This window comes from Notamacropus eugenii, chromosome 4 (assembly GCF_028372415.1).
Source record: "Notamacropus eugenii isolate mMacEug1 chromosome 4, mMacEug1.pri_v2, whole genome shotgun sequence".
Classification (NCBI taxonomy): Eukaryota; Metazoa; Chordata; class Mammalia; order Diprotodontia; family Macropodidae; genus Notamacropus; species Notamacropus eugenii.
The window spans coordinates 456473039-456479352 of record NC_092875.1 but is presented as its reverse complement, the minus strand read 5'-3'; the positions used below and the strand labels follow the sequence as shown (position 1 = coordinate 456479352).

General features: G+C 39.9%; 1 pseudogene; it reads right to left on the bottom strand.

The window, feature by feature from the left end:
• Positions 1-4731: 4731 nt before the first annotated feature.
• LOC140498659 (ornithine decarboxylase pseudogene) lies at positions 4732-5979 on the bottom strand (annotated as a pseudogene).
• Between the last annotated feature and the right edge of the window lie 335 nt (positions 5980-6314).

The window sequence follows — 6314 nt, the reverse complement described above, 5'->3', positions numbered from 1 at the left end:
ACTCTTAATGGAACTAATTTTGTCTTGTCTGCATTTGTAAACAAGTATATCTTAAATAAAGAGACTTTTCTTCTAATTCTGTCCCAATAGTGGATTAGATGCATGTAGTGGGAAGTTGGATATATACTAGAGGAAGAGCTTGGTGATAATTTTTAAACTAGGTACACTATATAGAAGGATGAGCTGGGTGAAGTAGAGGATGGAGTACAGGACCTGGAGTCAGGAACACTCATCTCCCTGAGTTCAAATCTTGTCTTAGATACTCCCTGTGTGACCCTGGGCAAGCCATTTAATTTTGTTTGACTCAGATTTCTCATTCGTAAAACCAGCTGGAGAAGGAAATGGCAAACTACTCCTGTATCTTTGCCAAGAAAACCCCAAATGGGGTCACAGAGAGTCAGACGCAACTCAAAACTACTAAATAACAACATATTATGTAGAATGAATGTTACAGACTAGAAAAAAATCTATACATACATACATGCATATATGTGTACATATGTATAGATATTTTACCAGATTTTTAGCCAGCTACATCTCCAAGTCTATTGGAGTGTCAGTATTTTTAGGATTTTATGTCATTAGCCTTAGCATGCCTGAAAAGGTGTATATATAACTAAAGAATCATGTTCCTAATCACAATATAAATTATGGGAGAATTCTTGGTATAGTAACAACATACCAATCTATTAAAAATTAAACTATTTAACACAAACTCCAGGAGAATCATAAATTCAACAACATGTAAATCTAATGGTTTCTATACAATATAGAATTACTAATAGTAATCTGAAATATATAAAGTGCATATTTTACTTAATGAGAATTGCAGTGGATAGCCCCTTTTCAATCCACATACTTATGGACTTTCCTATAGCCACTGCTGACTCACCTTCTTATCCTGGGTACTTTCACCTTGCAGAAATTTTATGACTCTACTTTGTCTTGCTTCTTCCCCTGCCTGTCTGACTGCTTCTTAATATGAGAACTGCTCGTTGACTATTGGTGTTCACCGAGACGCCATCCTAACCCTGCTCTTTTCTCCTTATACTCTCTTACGTGATGTTATTATTGACTTTCATAGGTTCAATTATCATTGCTAAGTAGATGATTCATAGGTATCTGGTCGATCTACCCAGTACTAATATCTCTCTTGATTTAACATTCTACATTACTGTCTATCATATTTTTCAAATTGGATATCCACTAGGTATCTCAAACTCAACATGTCTTAAACACACATCTTTCATCTTTCCCCGTAAAACTCACCCCTCTTCTAGGCTTCACCATTATTGTTGAGGGAAGCCCTCTCCTTCCAGTCAGCCAGTTTTGTAACACTGCTATCATTGCCAACTCTTGTCTCTCCCTGAGTCTGCATCTTTAGTTTCCTTAATTTACACTTTCTTTCTGTGCATCTCTTATATGTTTCCCCTTCTCTGAACAGCCACCACTTAACTCAGGCACTCACCATCTCTTATCTGAACCTAGAGACCCTTATCATCAATGTGCCAAAAGAGGACAAGCTTATAACTCTGCGTGACTTTAATGCTAGAGTAAGCTCAAACTACCATACTTGGCAAGGAGTCCTAGGGAGGAATGGAGTTGGAAACAGCAACAGCAATGGCCATTTACTGCTGAAGACTTGTGCATCGTATGACCTTCTCATCACCAACAGTCTTCCATTTACCTAAATGCAATAAAATTTCATGGATGCACCCTTGCAGCAAACACTGGCCTCTAATAGATTATGTCACTGTAAGGAGCAGAGACAGACAAGATGTGAGAGTGACAAAGGCAATGTGTGGTGCAGAGTGCTGGACTGATCATAGACTTATCCTTTCCAAGCTAAATATTCACATTCATCAAAGGCGCTGACCCCAAGGCAAAATGACTACCAAAAGAATTAATGTCCACAAATTAGTTAATGTCAACAAATTAGACCTCTTTTCTGAGTGTGAACAGTTTGCTGCTGACTTGGAGGGAAAGTTGAGCCAACATAAAGTTGGCAACAGTGGAGCAGAAAAGGAGTGGGCAGCTCTCAGAGATTTGGTATACAGCACTGTATTTGCTCATCTGGGTCAGAACATAAACAAACACCAAGAATGGTTTGATGAAAATGATGGGGAAATTCAGAAGTGACTAAATGAAAAACACAGGATTTACCAGCAGAATAGTTCATCCACCTCTAAGAAGGCAGCATTTAATTCCGTCAAAAGCAAACTACAAGCAAAACTTAGAGAGATACAGGATTTCTGGCTCAGTAAGAAGGCAGATGAAATTCAATTTTATGCTGATAGTAACAATCTAAATTGCTTTTATGATTCCCTGAAAGCCATTTATGGACCAAAAACTTATGGTGCATCACAACTGCTCAGTGCTGATGCAGTCACATTGATTAGTGATAAGAGCATGATCCTAGAGGGATAGACTGAACACTTCCATAGTGTTCTCAACAGACCATCATCAATCTCAGTGCTGAGGCCATTGACTGTTTACCTCCAGTTGAAGTCAATCTTTCCTTAGCTGAACTTCCAACTGAAGAAGAGGTTTTGAGGGCCATTCGGCTCCTTTCATGTGGCAAAGCACCTGGTGCTGATTCTATTCCAGCTGAGATTTACAAGGTAGGGGGACCTTTGCTCATACAAAAGCTGACTGAAATTTTCCAGGTTATATGGCAAGAGGAGGTTATCCCCCAGGAGTTCAAGGATGCCTCCATTGTCCATGTCTATAAAGGTAAAGGGAATAGATTGTCCTGCTACAATCACAGGGAGTCTCTCTCATAGTCATTGCTGGCAAAATTCTTGCTAGAGTCCTCCTTAATAGTCTGATCCTTCACCTGGAAGATGGTCATATACCTGAGAGGCAGCATGGCTTCAGAAAGGGCCGAGGAACAGTCAATATAGTGTTTGCTGCCTGACAACTCCAGGAGAAATGCCAGGAGCAGAACAGAGGTCTGTACACAATATTTGTGGATCTGACCAAGGCCTTTGGCACTGTTAGTCTTGAAGGCTTATGGTAAATTATGTCAAAATTTAGTTGCCTAGAGAAGTTCATCAATATGGTACATCAATTTCATGATGGTATGTTTCTGGGTTCTGGATAATGGACAAAGCTCTTGTGCCTTCCCCATCACCAATGGAGTGAAAAAAGACTGTGTACTTCCTCCCATACTTTTTAGCATGATGTTTTAAGCCATGTTGACAAATGCTTTCAATGAGAATGAACATGGCATCAAGGTCAACTACTGTACTGATGGTAAGTTCTTCAATTTGAAAAGGTTACATGCCAAAACCAAAGTGGAGCGAGTGTTGGTACATGATTTTCTGTTTGCAGATGATTGTGCACTCAATGCAGCCTCTGAAGCTGAGATGCAGCAAAGTATGGATCAATTCTCTGCTGCCTGTGCTAATTTTGACCTAATAATTAACACCAAAAAAACACAGGTGCTCCATCAGCCACCACCACACCATCCATAGGTGGAACCACCGGTTACACCAAATGGAGAAATTTTGAGTGCTGTGGATAAGTTCACTTATCTTGGTAGTATACTTTCCAGGGATGTACACATTGACAATGAGGTGGGTACATGCATTGACAGAGCTAGCTCAGCGTTTGGGAGGCTCCGAAGAAAGGTTTGGGAAAGAAGAGGTATTAGAATGACTACCAAACTGAAGGTCTACAGAGTCATTGTTCTGACCTCATTGTTATATGCTTGTGAAACATGGACAGTTTACCAGCGCTGTGCCAGGAAACTGAATCACTTCCACTTGAACTGTCTTAGGAAGATTCTGAGGATCACCTGGCATGATAAGGTACCAGACACTGAAGTCCTCACTCAAGCTGAACTGCCAAGTATTCAAACTATGCTTCAGAAAGTGCAACTCTGATGGGCTGGCCATGTTGTTTGAATGCAGAATGTATGCTTTCAAAGAGACTTTTATGGAAAACTTGCATGGAGCAGGTGATCACATGATAGCCAGAAGAAACAATACAAGGACACCCTCAAGGTCTCTCTCAAGAACTTTGGATTTGACTGTGCAACATGGGAGATACTTGCACAGGATCACTCAGCATGGCATGCCCACATAAGAAAAGATGCTGCGCTCTTTGAGCAAAACAAAATTGACACAGCACAAAGTAAACACAGGATGTGCAAATTTGGGATATCCACCCCAAATATTCATATGGACTATCTGTGCCCAACCTATGGTAGAACATTCCGAGCTCGTATTGGTCTGATCAGCCACAGTCAGACACATTGAAATTTCACTTTACTATGGTGATGTTGTTTTGGTCCTCTTCAAAGACGGAGGACAACAACCATCCAACCAACAATATACACTAAAGAGGTCTTCTTCCTCAAGCTTTTCCCCACCAGAATCTATCTTTTTTTTAATTTCAATATACTTTTATTTTAAAACAGGTCACAACACTAAGCTCAATCCCATTCTGCCATTTTACAGACTACAAATGCTTGCTTAGCAGCTGAGGGACAATCTTTAGAAGCATATTTGAAAAGTGAATAAAAATTCATATAAAACTAATATTCAAATAGTTTCCATAGGAACACAGATAAGTGTGGCCCCATCTCTTAATCTTCCATATTGTTGCATTTTTGCTTGCATTATTGTTGCAACCCTATTCTTAAAACATATTTAACTTAGCAGGAATTAAGTTACTGGTCCCCCAAAATACTCCACATTCAAGATAAACTTGCAATTAATAGCTACAAACAGCATCTATACATTAATACTAGCTGAAGTACAAGTTGTTGAGCGATGTTCCATTCCACTTTCCCAAGCACAAGATAATGGCAAAGTGTTGATATCCTGATTCTCTACTTCTGCCGGAAAACCTTGGTTCTTGATTTGTTGCATGCATTGCCATGCTGGCCCAGACATCACATAATAGATAGTAGGTGTCTGGAATCCATTGAAAGTAGAAGCAGCAGCAACAGTATAAGCACCCATGTTTTCTAAGAGCATCCAGTCTCCCACATGCATTTCTGGTAAATCACAGCGTTCAACAATTCAATCAAGGCCATCACATGTTGGTCTCCATATGCTACAAGAGTAATACTTCTCATCTGGTTTGGGTCTCTTTTGTAGAATAGGTTTAACACAAGCATGATCAAACAGGATACAATTAAATGATCCATATACTCCATCATTTACATAGTATAAAAAGGTTTGGTCATTTGCATCATCTTCATCATCAGAACCTGTCTGTTCCTTCAATACAAGTTTTTTGGCAATGATGTTAACTGCAAGCATGAAAGCTGATGCAACGTAGTATCTGCCTGGTTCAACTATGATTCTCACTCCAGAGTCAGAAGGAAAATACTTGTCAAATGCCGGATTGATCACACTCAAGATCTCTTCAAATTCAAGCTTTACATCTTCAGAACCAGAAAAACCACCACCAATATCAAGAAGGTATATATTGAAACCAAACTCCACCCCCATGTCAGACACATCTAGCATCAGAAACTGCTTGGAGGAAGTTTTCTGGATGAGTACAACCACTTCCCACATGGAAACTGACTCCAATAACATCAATATTCAGTTCCTTGCTCACTCAAGAAGCAGTCTACAAATTTTGAGAGTTGCACCGAATTTAATACTTAGAGGACCAACAGCTTTGAAGTCATCAGTGGCGATCCTCAAAACCAGCTTTGCTTTTGGATGAGCTCTGGCAACTTTCATTAGCTCTACTTCACTATCAAAAGTCATCATTTGTACTCCATTGTTGGCAGCATGCTTAATTTGTGACACTTGTTTGCATGGATTTGCATAGATTATCCTCTCTGGAGACACCCCAAGACTTTGTACTAATTGTATTTCAGTCTTGCTAGCGCAATCAAATCCTGCTCCTAAAGCAGCATCTTCATTACAGCTTTGCTGTCATTACATTTAACAGCATAAAAAGGAGTTACTGGAGGAAGAGCTTTGTACCATCTCAGATGTTTCTTTAGGATGTCACCAAGGTCAGGAACGACAAGGCATCTTTATCATCATCAGAAGAAACTTCATTAATTTTCTGGTCCAGAATATCCTTAGCAGTAAAGCCTTCATCAAGGAAACTGAAGTTAAATTCACCACTGCTAAAGTTGTTTCTTGGTGCTCCTCTAAAGTGCCACACAACGGAAAACTAAGAGATGGAATTTAAAGACGGGCTATTTCCAGCTTTGCACTGAAGGTGGTTCTCCAGGAAGACAAAGTCCTGTGAGATACAAGGCTACGATGGTGACTTCGGTGCAGCGGTTGCACTGGACGTTCTCTTAAAGGGACTGAGTGGGCAGACCCCATGGAGAT